This window comes from Hyla sarda, chromosome 1 (assembly GCF_029499605.1).
Source record: "Hyla sarda isolate aHylSar1 chromosome 1, aHylSar1.hap1, whole genome shotgun sequence".
Taxonomy (NCBI): domain Eukaryota; kingdom Metazoa; phylum Chordata; class Amphibia; order Anura; family Hylidae; genus Hyla; species Hyla sarda.
This window is the reverse complement of record NC_079189.1, coordinates 113,725,661-113,741,988: the sequence shown is the minus strand read 5'-3', so window position 1 is coordinate 113,741,988 and position 16,328 is coordinate 113,725,661. Positions and strand designations below refer to the sequence as shown.

At 42.9% G+C, this 16,328-nt stretch overlaps 1 protein-coding gene across 20 annotated transcripts in view; it reads left to right on the top strand.

The window, feature by feature from the left end:
- Nucleotides 1-16,328, top strand: part of TENM3 (teneurin transmembrane protein 3) — a 2,657,329-nt gene that overhangs the window by 1,372,206 nt on the left and 1,268,795 nt on the right. For 19 of the 20 annotated variants that reach the window (XM_056560526.1, XM_056560513.1, XM_056560494.1 and 16 more), the window contains exon 1: nucleotides 14,609-14,976. The exons of the other annotated variant lie outside the window; for it this stretch is intronic. The gene's annotated coding sequence lies outside the window, so the exon portion shown is untranslated. Of the gene's footprint in view, nucleotides 1-14,608; nucleotides 14,977-16,328 lie in introns of those variants that run through there. 20 annotated transcript variants of the gene reach the window in all.

The window sequence follows — 16,328 nt, the reverse complement described above, 5'->3', positions numbered from 1 at the left end:
TCTCCTGCCCGTCAAGCCTCTGCCTCACTGCTCCGGTGCCTGTGTACCCGTCCCCTAGAGTGCATGTGTGCCGGAGCTTTAAGATTTAACCCCTTAAGGATGCAGGACGTAAATGTACGTCCTGGTGAGGTGGTACTTAACGCACCAGAACGTACATTTACGTCCTGTGCATAACCGCGGGCATCGGAGCGATGCCCGTGTCATGCGCGGCTGATCCCGGCTGCTGATCGCAGCCAGGGACCCGCCGGTAATGGCCGACGCCCTCGATCTCGCGGGCGTCCGCCATTAACTCCTCAGGTGTCGGGATCAATACAGATCCCGGCATCTGCAGCAGTGCGCGATTTGAATGAATGATTGGATCGCCCGCTGCTGCGGGGATCCGATCATTCATAACGCCGCACGGAGGTCCCCTCTCCTTCCTCCGTCCGGCTCCCGGCGTCTCCTGCTCTGGTCTGAGATCGAGCAGACCAGAGCAGAAGATCCTATACATGTCCTATACATAGAACAGATCAGTATTAGCAATCATGGTATTGCTATGAATAGTCCCCTATGGGGACTATTCAAGTGTAAAAAAAAATGTAAAAGTAAAAGTAAAAAAAAAGTGAAAAATCCCCTCCCCCAATAAAAAGTAAAACGTCAGTTTTTTCCTATTTTACCCCCAAAAAGCGTAAAAAAAAATTTATACACATATTTGGTATCGCCGCGTGCGTAAATGTTCGAACTATTAAAATAAAATGTTAATGATCCCGTATGGTGAAAAGCGTGAACGAAAAAAAAAAAGTCCAAAATTCCTACTTTTTTAATACATTGTACAGATCATGGCGCAAAAAATGAGCCCCCATACCGCCGCTTATACGGAAAAATAAAAAAGTTAGAGGTCATCAAAATAAAGGGATTATAAACGTACTAATTTGGTTAAAAAGTTTGTGATTTTTTTTAAGCGCAACAATACGTTGTAATGTACGTAATAATGGGTATCATTTTAATTGTATTGATCCTCAGAATAAAGAACACATGTCATTTTTACAATAAATTGTACGGCATGAAAACGAAACCTTCCAAAATTAGCAAAATTGCGTTTTTCGTTTTAATTTCCCGACAAAAATAGTGTTTTTTGGTTGCGCCATACATTTTATGATATAATGAGTAATGTCATTACAAAGGACAACTGGTCGCGCAAAAAACAAGCCCTCATACTAGTCTGTGGATGAAAATATAAAAGAGTTATGATTTTTAAAAGGCGAGGAGGAAAAAATTTAAACGTAAAAATTTAATTGTCCTTAAGTCCTTAAGGCCAAAATGGGCTGAGTCCTTAAGGGGTTAAAGGGCCAGTGCGCTTATTAGTGTGATTCATCTGTGGCTTATTTATATATTCCTCCACCCTCCTCACTCCCCTGATGTATCTTTGTTGTTGATTTGAACCTGAGAGAAAGCATTCCTGTTTCTGCTATGTCCTGACTACGCAACCGTGCCACCTGCCCTGACCTTCTGCTATCCAGACTACAAGCTACCTTCTCCCTTCTGTGCCTCGCATCTTCTCAGCCACCTGTGTGTTCGAGCCGTGCCAGGGGTAGCGACCTGGGTGCCTCCTGCCGCAGCAAGTCCATCCCGCTTTGCGGAGGGCTCTGGTGAAAACCAGCTGCACCTCATACTCCGCTCCCTGGTACGGTCCGAGTCATCTGCCACACAGGTCCAGCGGATCCAAATCCACCGGGGTTCCTGTCTTCTGAAACGTGAGTGTTACATTAGGTTTTGTGCTGCCCTTGGCCTGACTGAACTTCTGAACCCCTGTAGTCTAGCTCATCACTTCTTATCTAGACCCCTTTTCTATTTAAAACCTACCTTTCACTTTTAACCTCACCACTTCCTCCTCTGGGCCCACATTTTCTCTTTATGCTCCACCCTTTCCTATTTGGGCTCCACTGTATGTGTATATTGTTGTTTTCTGTATTTCAAATGTTTAATCTTTTATTTTAACCCCTTAAGAACCACAGGTTTTGTCATTTTTGCACTTTTGCTTTTTCCTCCTCACCTTCTAAAAATCAAAACCCTTTAAATTTTCAACCTACAGACCAATATGAGGGCTTGTTTTTTTGCACCACCAAATGTACTTTGTAATACCATCAATAATGTCACCACAAAATCTACAGCAAAACCAGAAAACAAAAATATGTGTGTGGCAAAATTGAAAAAAAAAAAAAAAAACGCCATTTTGAAAATTTTGGAGGCTTCCCATTCTACGCAGAAAACTTTTCGGTTAAATGGCACCTTTCCTTTATTCTGTAGGTCAATATGATTAAATTGATACCCAACTTATATAAGTTTGATTCTCTTCTACTATTGTTAAAAAATTTTAACTTTTTGCACCAAAATTAGTAAATTAAAAAATTTCCTCTTCTGACCTCTATAACTTTATTTTTTCTGCATAAGGGGAGGTATGAGGGCCCTTTTTTGCGCCATGATCTGTAGTTTTTATCAGAAACATTTTTGTTTTGATGGGGCACTTTGATCCCTTATTTTAGGGTATACAAAGTGACCAAAAATATGTAATTTTGGACTTTTTATTTATTTATTTATTTATTTTTTTAATGTAAAAACGCCTATGACAATGTGGTTTAACCCCTTAACGCTCCAGGAAGTAATTTTTTTTTTTTTAAATTTTGCCCCACATATTTTTTTTCTGCTTTCGCTGTAGATTTTGTGGTGAAATTATTGATGGTATTACAAAGTACATTTGGTGGCACAATAAACAAGCCCTCATATTGGTCTGTAGGTGGAAAAGGGTTTTGATTTTTAGAAGGTGAGGAGGAAAAAAAACGAAAGTGCAAAAATGAAAAAACCTGTGGTCCTTAAGGGGTTAAAATAAAAGATTAAACATTTGAAATAAAGAAAACAACAATATACACATATAGTAGAGCGAAAATAGGAAAGGGTGGAGCATAAAGAGTAAAGGTAGGGCCAGAGGAGGAAGTGGTGAGGTTAAAAGTGAAAGGTAGGTTTTAAATAGAAAAAGTGGGGTCTAGATAAGAAGTGATGAGCTAATGTAGACTACAGGGGCTCAGAAGTTCAGTCAGGCCAAGGGCAGTACAAATCCTAAATACACCACTGCCTTTCCTGCTCCTCAGACAACCCTTTTATAAAAATTTGGGAATATATGTAGATAGTAAATGTAACTGTGGAACGGGTGACAAAAAGTGGCTTCCAAAGGATGCATAAAAAGGTGCCTAGATACCCACATGAGAACATAGCTTTACTGTCATCACGCCCCTTCCCATAGAGATGAATGGAGGGGACTTGGCGTGACGTCATGTCCCCAGTCCCAGGAAACCCGGACATTTCAGAAAATGGAGACGCAGCTCTCGCATAGAATGCGGGTGCTGCAGGGAGATCACAGGAGGCCTACTGCTGGGAACCCCCGTGATCTCCTGGCAGCACCCGCATTCAGACATCTCATCCCCTATCCTTTGGATTTTTGTTGCCTGGAATACCTCTTTAAAGTTCCATACAAGTCTATGGGAAATATATGTTACTGCATAACTTCCAAATGGCTGTAGATATTTCGATAATACTTGGTCACATGTTACTTATATGTCCACTTAAAATATAGGATCGTTTATTTATCCCTTAACTACCCCCATTTGTGAGGGTCGGGGTTTTGTGTTTAAAGTCCCATGCAAATCAATGGAAAATGTATGTTCCCACATAACTTCCGTACGGCTGGATATATTTCAATAATACCTGGTACACATATTACTTATATGTCAAATAAAAATATATGTTAGTTAAATTAACCCTTACCTACACCCTTATATAAAAGATGGGTTTTTGTTTCAAGTCCCATGCAAGTATATGGGATTTCCAGTACATTACTACACAAGCTCCGCTCTGCATTTCCTGGTAAATGTGTCAGTCTTGCTTGCAAGCCGCACCCCATCTCACAAAGACACGTCCACTCTTTAAGCCCCACCCCTTTTACCCATACCCTTTTTTTTGCATCGGTCTGGCTTGCAAATCACACCCAGTCCCACAAAGCCACGTCCTCTTCTATTTTCAGCTTACGATATCTTCATCACAAATCAGTCCCACCTGAGGTCAGGATAAGAGGATGGGATATGAGGACGGGATATGAGGACGGTATATGAGGTTGGGATAGGAAGACGGGATGTGAGGACGGGATATGAGGTTGAGTTAGGAGGATGGGAAATGAGGTTGAGATGGGAGGTCGGGATATTAGGACGGGATTTGAGGATGGAATGTGAGGTTGAGATATGAGGACAGAATATGAGGACGGGATATGAGGACACAATATGAGGATTAGATATGGGGACGGGATATGAGGCCAGGATATGAGGACAGGATATGAGGATGGGATATGAGGATTAGATATGGGGATGGGATATGGGGACGGGATATGAGGTTGGGATATGAGGTCGGGATATGAGGACGGAATGTGAGGATGGGATAGTAAAATAGCTCATAAGGTCAAAAAAAGACCAGAGTCCATCAAGTTCAACCTATAACCCTAATGAGTCCCTCTTGAGTTGATCCAGAAGAATGCAAAAAATCCCTCATACTCGAGGTAAAAATTCATTCCCGACTCCAAATATGGCATCAGAATATATCCCTGAATCGGATCAACCTTCTGTCCCTATAGATCAATAATTCATAACCTGTAATGTTATTATTCTCCAAAAATGCCTTTGCATTTTATGACCCAACTGTGTATGTGGCACCGTATCAAATGCTTTGGAAATATCCAGATATATCATCGAGCGATTGCCCCCGGTCCAGTCTGGAGCTCACCTCCTCATATAAGCTGATCAGGTTAGTTTGACAGGATCGAGCCCTCATAAAGCCATGCTCATATGGGGTCACACATTTATTTTTATCAAGATACTCCAAAATAGCATTCCTTAGAAAACCCTCAAACAATTTACATACAAGGGAGGTTAAACTAACAGGTTTATAATTCCCGGGGTCACCTTTTGACCTCTTTTTAAATATTGGCACCACATTTGCCATGCGCCAGTCCTGGGGAACAGTCCCTGTTACTATAGAGTCCCTGAATATAAGAAATAGGGGTCTGTCTATTACATTACTTAATTCTTTTAGATCACGGGGGTGAATGCCATCTGGACCTGGCGATTTGTCTATTCAGATTTTTTGTAGATGGCACTGTACTTTTTCCTGGGTTAGACAGGTGACCTGTACTGGGGAGTTTACCTTATCACACTGTATTTCACCTGGCATTTCATTTTCCTTGATGAATACAGTGGAAAATAATTTGTTTAATATATTTCTCCTCATCATTTTTTAAAGGGCCAACACTTTCATTTTTAACCTTTTTGCTATTTATATAGTTAAAAAACATTTTGGGGTTAGTTTTACTCTCTTTGGCAATGAGTCTTTCTGTCTCTATTTTTGCGGCTTTTAACTGTTTTTTATATATGTTAAATTTTTCTCTATAGCTTTTTAATGATTTTTCATTGCCATCCTGTTTTAGTAGTTTAAATGCTTTTCCCCCTTAACATTTTTATTCATTCATATTTGTTTTCTTTAATTTCTGACCCTTTTATTCTCATAAGGTATATACATCTTACAGTGAGAATTTAAGATATTTTTTAATAATATGATTAGATATGGGGACGGATATTAGGTCGGAATATGAGGAGGGGATTTGGGGTCAGGATATGAGGAGGGGACATGGGGTCAAGACATGAGGAGGGGATATAGGGGTCAGGATTTAAGGACAGGTTATGAGGACAAAAGCTTCCTCTTTTGTTGCCCCCCCCCCCCCCCCCACAAGTATAAGGTAGGAAATAAATGGCAGCGCCGGTCACTCAGCTAGTGTTCTATATTAGCCAGAGCAGATAACCACTTCAAAACACTGGAGCAGAGTTAAATATTCAAAACGTTCAAAGTTAAAAGTGTTGTTTATATTCATGGTTTAGTATTAATGATTGGTTGAACTGTGCTTAAGACAGATTTTTGTACCTTAGGCAAGTTACTCCCTGGGATACATATAGCCAAATGATGCTGTAAGTGGTTTGGCCTATGAGTTATGATGCTTGAGATAATGTTTGCATTGCACAGCAGGGTCTGATTATAAATAAGAATTAATTATTATTGGTATGTACTGTCATCTTTACAAGGTAATGTTCAGCGGCCCAGGAATACAGTGTGGCATATAATGTTGCATGGTATGTGCATATTAGATTTTTTTCTGTGTTCATGTGTTCCCTTTTGTTTTGTACCTCTTCACAAATAAAATAAAATTCAGTGTTAGGTTTTGTTTACAGTATGGAATTTACGAGCGTAATTCTGAAATTATGTCTGTAAATTCAAATGCAGCACAGTCCTATTGTTGCTTATGGGATTTTGGTGCACAGTGCACACTATGGAATGAATCCGCCCATGAAATTTCACTGCCAAGTAAATGATCTTAGTCATTGTTTCAGCGGAATACGTGCGGAATACATTCCTGTTTATAGGGATTGCAATGATTGTGCTTTCCTAGTGCCTAGTGATTAATTCAATGTCGGTCTCCCTTGGAATCTCTGGCCATTATATTTCTGGTGAAGATACCTCTATTTGAACCTAGCCTTTTAAATACCTCTATTTGAACATAGATTTTTTTTTACTGATATACAAAAAAAAGTGTGAAGAGGGTGATGTATTTAATGTTCTTCAGAATAGGTGTGGGAAACACTAAGCTGTACCCTGCTTGCAATAGTGAAAACAAAATAAAGTCAGGACACTGCTCTTTCCTGATCTAGTTCTGAAAATTGGGTGAGATTTTCACTTGAACTGGATAGATACAACTGGATCCACCAATGTACAGATGGGACTAGTTACATACTTTATATCTCACTTATATAGCCAATGAATACAATTTTTAGATACAAGTACTAAGATAAGCAAATAGTCTCCCCCTCCCATTGCATTTTTCTCTCTTTAAAGGGGTACTTCAGAGAAGTGTAATTATATATATATATATATATATATATATATATATATATATATATATATATAAAACAAAAAGCTCCAAAGCCACCACACTTCCTAGTTAACTAGTTTACTGTTAACTATCCTGCCTGAAATGCATGGCTCCTGTGGCCTCTGTTGTCTTTTATGGCTTCTTGACATTCTTTGCCACCCTCCTATCCCCTTGTCTACATCTACAAGCAATCAATGCAGCTCTGCTCTGCCAGTCTTCACCCTCCTTCTCTGAGCAGCAGAGATAGGTTCAGTGTCTGATTGGCTTAGGCTGCACACACCTCCCAGTTCTCAGCACTTAAGGGAGCATGACTCCTCAGTGCGGGACAGAAACCATAGAAACAGAAACTGGCCTGTGTCTCTAAGGAGAGTAAGGGCTCATTTCAGAGAGGAATTAGACAGAGACAGAGTGGATGGCTGGATGGTGTAATTCCCTCACTATATGCATGTAAGTGAAAACCAAAGAAGGGAAACTGTTCTATATATTTAATAAATAATAATTTGGGCAATTAAATAGATTAATGAGAAGGAAAGCATGGGCTATGGGTTTAGTTCCCCAGAGTACCCATTTAAGGGTTATCCCAAATTTATAACATGTTGTTACGGAGCTGGATGTGGATCCAAGGCAAGAAAGGCAGGATGGGCTTGCTGCGGCAGGTGACACCCAGGTCGCTACCCCCAACACGGCTCTACCACATGGGTAGCTGGGCAAAGCGAGGTACCAAAGGATAAGGCAGTAGCATAGTCAGACGTAGCAGAAGGTCAAGACAGGTGGCAAAGGTGCGAAGTCAAATAACGTAGCAGGATGGTCTGGATACATGGAAAAGGCAAACAGGCAATATGAAATGCTTAATCTCAGGCTAGAGGCACTGAAGATGTGGCAGGGAAGTGGGGAAGGTGCAGGGGTGCAGGAACTTTTTAATGTAGTGACAGGTGTGACAGTAATTATGGGCATACTGGCCCTTTAAATTTCAGAGCTCCGGCGCGCACGCCCTGGGAGACGGGGACGTGCACCGGAGCTGAGGCACAGCGTAGGAGGTGGCAGCAGAGTATGGTGACGGAGACAAAGGGACTCTGCGCTCACGGCCGATGCTTGCGGCCAGAGCGCAGAGTGTAACAGTATCCCCCCCTTTGGTCTCCCCCTCTTTTTGGAGGACAAGAACTTCTTGATTAGGTCACAGTCTAGAAAATTATCTTGTGGCTCCCAAGACCTTTCCTCCTGTCCGATTCCTTCCCAATCTACAAGGAAGAAACGTATTCCTCTGATAAGTTTGGAATCCAGAATTTCCTTGACAGTAAAAAGCTTCAGGGGTACCAGTGATGAGAGTAGAAGAAATGCCCTTTTTACAGAAGCGGTTGTGGATGACAGTTTTCAAGAGGGAGACATGAAAAGAATTCGGGATCCAGAGGGAGGAAGGCAGATGAAGAGAATAAGCCACTGGATTTAGACGTTTCTTGACCCTGAAAGGACCCAAATAGCGAGGACCCAGTTTATAGCAGGGTACTTTGAAGCAGATATATTTAGATGACAACCACACTCTGTCTCCTGGAGAGAATTCGGGAGTAGAACACCTTTTCTTGTCCGCTTGAGATTTCATACGGGTTGTGGCATATAAGAGGAAGAGACAAATCTTCTTCCAGATAGAGGTGAAATTCTGTACTAGTTTATCTGCCATAGGGACACCGGACGGAGAAGACAAAGGAAGGGGTGGAAGTGGATGAAGTCCATAGACTACATGGAACTCCCGGTGGATTATGAAGTCCCAGTGGATTCAGAATCCCTATGGTTGTAAGAAAACTCGGCCCAGGGAAGTCAATCTGTCCAATCATCCTGACGAGCCGAAACAAAATGGCAAAGGTAGTCTCCCAAGACTTGGTTCACCCTTTCGACTTGTCCATTAGATTGAGGGTGATAAGCCCAAAAAAATTTGTATTTGACTTGGAGACGTGAGCAGAGGGCCCTCTAGAATTTTGGGACGAATTGAACTCCCCGGTCGGACACAATATGGGTAGGCAATCTATGTAAGTGGAAGATGTGGTGGAGAAAAAGTTTAGCAAGATGCGGTGCCGATGGCAATCCTGGCAGGGGTACAAAATGAGCCATTTTAGAGAATCGGTCTACTACAACCCAAATGACTGTATTGCCGCCAGAGGAAGGTCGGTAATAAAGTCCATGGCAATATCGGTCCAAGGTCACTCTGGAACTGGCAAAGGTTGTAGAAGTCCTGCAGGTCTGGAACGAAGGGTCTTGTCCCGGGCAAAGACTGAACAGGACCGGACAAAGTCAACTATGTCCTGTTTTAAAGATGGCCACCAATACTGTTGGGAAATGAGTTGTAAGGATTTACGGATGCATGACCGGTCAACAATGAGGAATGACCCCATTTGAAGACTCGAAGGGAGACGGGGAGTTACGAAAGTCTTTCCAGGAGGCAGGTGCTGAAGAGTTGCTGGTGCTGCAGAAATGAGACAATTAGGAGGTATAATATGTTGAGGATGGAATTCTTGGCCTTGTACATCGGAGGATCTAGACAGAGCATCCGCCCAAAGATTCTTCTCTGCTGGACGAAAGTGAATAAAAAATATGGAGAAGAACAGAGACCAGTGAGCCTGACGAGGGTGGAGGCGATGAGCAGTCTGTAGATAGAGCAAGTTCTTGTGATCTGTACAAATAAAGATTGGGTGTATAGAGCCCTCCAAGAGATGATGCCATTCTTCCAAGATAACTTTATAGCCAAGAGCTTGCAATCTCCTATGGCACAATTTCTCTCTGCAGAAGAGAAGGTCTTAGAGAAAAAAACGCAAGTTACAGTTTTACCTTTGAACGACTTTTGTGTCAAAACTGCACTTGCACCAACTGAAGATGCATCCACTTCCAGAATAAATGGCTTGCCTGGATCGGGTCTTGATAACACAGGAGCAGAAGTGAAGGCAGACTTTAATTGTTTGAAAGCTTCTTCAGCCTTTGGAGTCCAGACTTTTGGATTAGCAGCCATCTTGGTAAGCAAAACAATGGGAGCTACCAGAGTGGAGTAGTGAGGAATGAATTGCCGATAGTAATTGGCAAAGCTGAGGAAGCGCTGAATCGCTTTCAGACCAGTAGGTCGTGGCCAGTCCAGAACTGCAGATAACTTGTTGGGATCCATTTAAAGACCTTGACTGGTAACAATATAATCCACAAAAGGGAGGCTAGTCTTTCAAAAGTAAATTTTTCCAGTTTAGCATAGAGATGATTTTCACGGAGACGCTGTAACACTTGGTGGAGTTGAAAGCATTGAGACTGGACATTGGGTGAGTAGATGAGAATGTCATCCAAATAGACAATGACACAGGAGTACAGGAGGTCACAGAAAATATAATTGACAAACTCCTGTACCTGCATTGACAACAGTTCTGTGTGATAACTCCTGTACCTGCATTGACAACAGTTCTGTGCGATATAGCACGGTACAGTCCAGTTTTTCTCTGTTTACTGTAGAGATGTACACAGACGGGACACAGGCAGATGATACTTACGTACTAGGGAGGCATCAATAAAATTTCCCGCTGGGCCAGAGTCCAGAAAGGCAAGAACGGAGACTATCTCTTTGGAGGGTATAAAAAGCAGGACCGTCAAATTTATAGCTGGATAGGTGGTATTCACACCTAGGGAGGCCTAGGTGCAAGCGTTTCCCTGTGACTGTGGACGCAGAGGACAATCCTTGAGGAAATGGCTTACACTGGCGCAGTATAGGCATAGATTCTCATTTCGTCTCCGAGTTCTTTCCTGCAGGGTCAGGCGAGACCGATACACTGCGGGAGGCAATGTTGAAGTTTGTGGTGGTTGCTGGAAGACATATCCTGGATCTCACTTGATAATCCTCTCTTGAAGGTAGCGCAAAGAGCTTCATTATTCCATGACAACTCTGATGCCAGAGTATGAAATTGTATGGCATACTCGCCCACAAAAGGAATTGCCCTGAGGTAGACTCAGCAATGCCGACTCAGCGGAGGGAGCTTGCGCTGCTTCTTCGAAGACACCTCAAAATTCTGAAAGGAATGTCTGCAGATTAGTAGGGAGAGCATCACTGCGATCCCAAAGCGGAGTTGCCCAGGCCAAAGCCCTTCCAGTTAAGAGACTGATGATGAAGGCCACCTTTGCTCATTCCATAGGGAACTGTTCCGCCATGAGTTCTATGTGCATGGAACCACAACAGGACTTGGGATCCCCCTCATATTTCTCTGGAAGTAACTGCTGCATCATGACGGACAACTGCCTCAACTGCTGTATCTTTTGGGCCAACTGCTGTGACTGGAGCGCCACGATGGAAGCGAGATCCAGGTTATCTGGCAGAGGAACCCCAGCGGGATCCATGGCCGGATCTTGCAGTTACGGAGCTGGATGTGGCTGATAACTTGGACTGTATCGGGGAGCAGTGTCTAAGGTGCCTCTGATCTTCACCAGAGCTTGCCTCAAGGCAGGATGGGCTTGCTTCAGCAGGCGACACCCAGGTCGCTACCCCAACACGGCTCAACCACACATGTAGCTGGGCAAGGCGAGATAACAATAGGATAAGGCAATAGCGTAGTCAGACGTAGCAGAAGGTCAAAACAGGTGGTAAAGGTGCAAATAGCGTAGCAGAAGGTCTGGATACACGGATAAGGCAAACCGGCAATATGAAATGCTTAATCTCAGGCTAGAGGCACTGAAGATCTGGCAGGGAAGTGGGGGAGGTGCAGGAACTTAAAAATGTAGTGACAGGTGTGACAGTACTCATGGGCGTACTGGCCCTTTAAATTTCAGAGCTCCGGCGTGTGCGCTCTAGGAGACGGGGACACGCACGTCGGAGCTGAGGCACAGAGGAGGAGGCGGCAGCGGAGCATGGTGAGCGACGGGCTGGGATTCGCTTTCTCCCTTAGGACAATTTCAACTTTACAAAATGTATTATATTGTTGCCCATTTTTTTCATTTTACACCATACATTGAGTGAGCAGAATCTCCAGCCGGCACCAAGACCGCTTGGACATTATCATCCCCATAGGCCACAATGTATTCCCTGTGGCATTCCTCCAAAAGAATAACCGAGTTCATTCATAAGGCGGATGAATTTCAGAAGCAGAAAGCTTGGCTGCTGAAATTCTATCATGTACAATTAGACACATCATCAAAAACTTTGGAGCCCCTTACTGCTGGAGTGCCTGGGCCCCCCTTCCCACACACACACTCTTACCTGTCCCTGTCTCATACATATAATATAGCTATTATATCTTTATTAGGGCTGTATTAGGACATGATTTTTTGTGGAATGGGTCATATTGGGGTACCTATAATTTATTTAAAAAAAATTGTTGTGTAGGGTGTGAATGTGATTGGCATATAAGATATGTAAGAGCAGAATAATGACTGCTGCTCTGTTGGTGACTGAAGGAAAATACATAAGAGCAGAATAGTGAGTGCAGCTCTGAAGGTGACTTGATAATAGCATATGATGTAACAGCAGATAGAGAGTGCAGCTCTGGAGTATAAGACATGATGTACCAGCAGAATAGTGAGTGCAGTTCTGTAGGTGACTGGAGGAAAATGAATGATGTAAGCCGAATAGTGAGTGCAGCTCTGAAGGTGACTGGAGAATAAGACACAATGTAACAGAAGAATAGGGCCTGGAAGTAACTGGAGGATAAGACATGATTTAGCAGCAGAATAGTGAGTGAAGCTCTGGAGATGACTACAGGATAGGACATGATGTAACAGCAGATAGTCACTGCAGTTTTGGAGGATAAGACATGACTTGACAGCAAAATAATGAGTGCAGCTCTGGAGGTGACTGGGGGATAAGACATGAGGTAACAGCAGAATAGTGAGTGCAACTCTGGAGATGACTGGAGGATAAGACATGATGTAACAGTAGAATAGTCAGTAAAGCTTTGGAGGTGACTGGAGGATAAGAAATTATGTAGCAGCAGAATAGTGAGTGCAGCTCTGGAAGGGACTAGAGGATAAGGCATAATTGCACACACACACACACACACACACACACAGACATTCATTATACACACAGCTAACTAGCCTGTCCTCTTCCTGTGCACATTGTTGTAGGACCTGCAAGGTCATGTGGCTCACAGGAAGATCCTTAACCCCTATGTTGTATAGCGGTGAAGGGAAGACTGCTCTGCACAGTTTCCTTCCTATAAGGGAGGAGGGTGGTGGCAGCAATGGGCCCTTTATTTGTTTTTAACTCACCTGGGCCCCTGATGGCTGTACTGCCTGTGCTGCGCTGATGGAGGCCCTGTCTACACTATGCATCAAAATCTAATTGACAGCAGAGAGTCTCTGCTGCCCTGGAATTTCAGAGTGGAATTCCCCTTGAAGATTCTGTAGTGTGAACCCCCAGCCTAAATGTGTCTAAAAAGTCAGAGCCATAAAACTGTGCAAACTGTGCCAAAAAAGCAGGTGCAATAGCAGTCATATAAATGTACAGAATTTTAGCTACGTAGGGCTTTATTGTTTAAATAGAGACTATGCACTAAAAACATGCATTAGGAAATAGCAAGCATAGTGTATAGTGAAAAGTGTAGATGCAAGGTGGCAGTACAGTTTCATGTTACATGCATTAGCAAGTAAAAGCATTAGATGTGATGTGCTATTCAAGACCTGTTTATGAAATGGTATAGAACCCTGATGGACTTATTGCTGCTACTACTTGGAGATGAGACCCTTCTTTTCTGTGCCCCTGCTTATCAGTTTATCTGAGATTTGTCAACCAGCTTAGGCTATTACTGCAGTTTCCATGGGTTTGTAACATATTGCAGCCTCCTCTGGCGAGCCAATGTCTTTTTCCTCCTTGGTACAGTAGGGAGCAGGCTTACAGTACAAGCCCACAGCTAATAGCCTGCCTCCACTGTGAGACGTCTTTCCTTTGAATTTTTACATTTGATTTGTTGAAAAATTACCAAGATCCTCAGTTGGCCATCACAGCTTTCTTATTCACTGTGTCCCTTCTTTGTGGGGGTAAAATAGACTTTTTTGCAGCCCCCCAGATAGCGAGAAACAACACCATTCTATTTTTTTCTTGGGATTTTTTTTCCTATTATTTACAGGAGTCACACACAGCTCAGACCACAATATTGCTGGCAAGAAAGCCCAGCTAATGAAGCTGTAAGTTCATTAGTGTTTGCAATCAGCAGCAAGCAGACACCCTCATCAGGGCAGGAGGCTGCAAAGAGCCATTCATCAGCATGAAGTGTTATTCATGGATGACCCCTAAATCATTGCACTAGTAGTAGATGCACTGATTGGACACAGCATGGGAGCATTGGTACTTTGCATTAGCAGACGCAGACAGGGGGAGTGAGAAAGGGATAGGCAAACCATGGGGAAATCCTGCAAACAGCAGCACAAATAAAATATGCCTGGCTTGTCTTAAGACGTGTATACAGTATATATATCTATAAGCACACATATTTCCTCCCTCTTCGATAAGGACGTATAAAAGTAGCATTCCTGCTGAGCAGCCGAGGAAGATTATAAATATGCAGGCTGGTGGTTGCAGTGTTTAGAGGATGCTGGGCTCCCCCCTTGCTCTGTACTGGGGAGGAGCATGGTAAGCTGCTGGGTAGAAGCAGAAACAGCAGCTGCTTCACGTGTATGCCTGGCAGTGGCTGCTGGAGCTGCTCCCAGCCTGGACAACTACTCTCAGCCATACTGTTACATCGCTCTCTCAGCTTGCAATATGACCTAGTGGAGATAGGTCTATAGAAGGGGGTGTGTATGTGCGTTCCCAGGCTCGAAGAAACAACTCCCATACAGGACCAAAAAAGAAGCATGGACCAGCTGCTGGCATAACTGCAACAGGATAAGTGGCTGCTGGAACTGAGCACAAGTTGCACCCTTTCAATTCATCCCCCTGCTTGTATTGATCTTCCAGTTCAGCATCCCAAAAAAACCCGAAAAACTTGTATGATGTTTGGATCCCCAAAGAGAGAACAGCTAGGACAGAGAAGGTAAGTGGAATATTTACTTTAGCATGTGCACATTGTTTACGTTTCAGATACATTGTAGCACATGCAGAGTGTCATCACCTGTCAGTGGATGTTTGCTCTTGTGATGGGATCAGGTAAAGGTGGTCATCTGCTCTCAGACACTTCCTCCATCCTTCTGTAAGTGCAGGAGTAGTCTGCGTTCATGGGTGGATGGTAGGGACAGATGGTGCCATTGATCTTTCTGACATTTCCAAACCAAAGGGCAGGAGAGATGCCAAATGACACGAAACTCTTTATAAAAAGAAATCAGATAGATGTGTATGTTTGGGAATTATCACAAAGTGGTAGAAACCTGTAGCCTCTCCACGTTGGCTTAAGCTTGCTGCAACTCTGGAAAGGATACCTAACCACCTGCTATGAAAACTCAGTACACAATACAGCACATGGAGCTCAACTCAAGGGAGCTACTAGTAAGAAAAAGCAACTCTTCACAAATCTCCTGCTACAGGACATGACATTTCTAGCAAATATCTTTTCTCATCTTCCATACTAAGTGAATGATTTAAAAAAAAAAAATCACCAGTAGTTCTCAGAGAGGTAAATCAACCAAATTTTCTGCAGATCTAGAACCTAGGGGATTGATTCTACAGTCTTTAGTGTCAACTTGAATGGAAAAAAATAAACACAAGGCAAAAAAGCTTTATAATTCCCATTTCATAACATATATAACAGGCTTTGGCTATGTAGCAGCCAGGAAGAGGTTAACATAGCAGTTAACTGGCTTTCTAGTCAATAAGAGACTGCAAGGAGTAGATGTCAGCATGTGATCATCCCGACCTTAACCCTGCTGGGAAGAGATGTGTCAATATCACCACAGCTGCTGCTTTCTTGCCAAAAAGTTCATTTCCTTCTATGTAGGACAAAAGGGGATTTTATTGTGAAAGCAGCCTTGACATCGCCGCTTGATTTCTGTTAATTGCAGTAAAACAGTGCTGATTTAGAAAGAACTAGTGTATTTTGTCAACACAGCACTAGTCGGATGATTGGTGTGGGAGAGGGAAGTCGTACTTGTTTTTGTTCCGGAACAAGGGAACAAATCAATCTGTAGGGAGCGCACGCAGTGTTAATATAACCAGACTTAACCTGTCAGCTTTATTACAAGTGGGACTGTATACCGCCATACCATTAGGCAGGTCACATGTGCAGGACAACAATCAGCACGCCTCTGTGTATTATTATATGTAATGCTGCACCTCTTAACACTTGATCTTGGCTAAGCCATTCTTTAAAGTCTACTGTGTCTTCTCTGCTTCTCAAAAGGTCCCAGCCCTACACCATAATAGTGAGGCTTCAGATAAAAACTTCCATTAGCT